Here is a 1,457-nt window from a genome sequence, read left to right as displayed (position 1 = left end):
GGTAGGGATGATAGTAGTGGTGATGTTGATAGTGGTTACGGTAGTGGTGGCTGTGACGGTGCTGGCGAAAGGATGAAAGGCAAAGTTGATCTCGGCGGAATTTGAACTCAGAACGCAAAGACAGACGAAATGCCGCTAAGCATTTTGCCCGACGTGCTGACGATCCTGCCAGCTCACCGCCTTGTAATGATCAAATATATATCGACGAATATTGTTGCTGTTTTTCTTTTCAATTCTATCCAAAGGTCCCGTCTTTTAAGAAGTGGTTTGTTATTTAAATATCGTATATTTCAGCTTTTACCTTTTACTTGTTTCAGTTATTGGATTGTGGCCATACTGGGGCACCGCTTTGATGGGCTTTTTAATCGAACAAATCGACCACAGTTCTTTATTATACCAGAAATTCTGTCTGATGATGTACACTGTAACTCTTCCACTAATCTTGGATTAATACTTTTCATCAACTCTGATAAGATGAAAGGCAAGGTTGACCCCAGTGTGATGTGAATCAGATCAAATATGAACTCGGTGTGCTGTGAGTCAACAAATATTGCGAAACACTCTATTCAACTCTTTAACAACTTTGTCATCCACCCCTACACACATAATTTTTTTACTACGGGTACAAGGTCTGAAATTTAGGGAAAGGGGGATTAGTCGATTGCATCGACCCCACTGCTCAACTGGTACTTATTTTATTGATCAAGAAAAGATGAAAGGCAAAGTCGACTTCAGCAGAAATTGATCTCAGAGTGTAAAACCGGAAGAAATTCCGCTAAGCATTTTGTCTGGCGTACTAACGATTCTGCCAAAGATCGCTGACCGATCTTGTTGGAGTATTTTGACTGCCTCATGTGTCGCCCGTCGAGAGAGCACCAAAACTTCTTTTAAAAAGCCCCAAACAAACTAAATCTTGGATGTTGGATATTTTGTCACAATTTCTTGTTCCTGAATTGCAAAAGATCTTTCAAAAGCAGAGCCAATGTAATGGGCTTTAGCCCACGATAGACTGCTCTGCAGTGGCATGGGACAGGTTATGGCCGGTCTGGTAACCGAATTGACTGCCTACTTCCTTAAACCTGACACTACTTCAACATATATATATCGCCAAACCACTACTACCACCACTACCACCAATGTGGCCGCCTCGCGCGGTCCGCCCACCTCGCACGCCGCACGCTACTTTGAACTTTTCTGCTAACCTAATAAGCTAATAAGCAGAAAGCCTTTGATTTCCTGTTGCAGTAGAATAGTGCAAATTCTGTTGTATATCGTTGGTCATATTTATGTGCATATATGAATGTGTGCTCGTCTGCATACAACACGCACGCACACACACACACACACACACACACACACACACACATATACATGTAAATATACGTATATGTGGAAGTACGTGTATTTATTAGCTCATCGAATGCATGTATATTTGTATGAGTAGGTTTGTGTCTTCC

Source organism: Octopus bimaculoides, chromosome 12, assembly GCF_001194135.2.
Source record: "Octopus bimaculoides isolate UCB-OBI-ISO-001 chromosome 12, ASM119413v2, whole genome shotgun sequence".
In the NCBI taxonomy this organism is placed as follows: domain Eukaryota; kingdom Metazoa; phylum Mollusca; class Cephalopoda; order Octopoda; family Octopodidae; genus Octopus; species Octopus bimaculoides.
Note: the sequence above shows the minus strand (reverse complement) of the source record.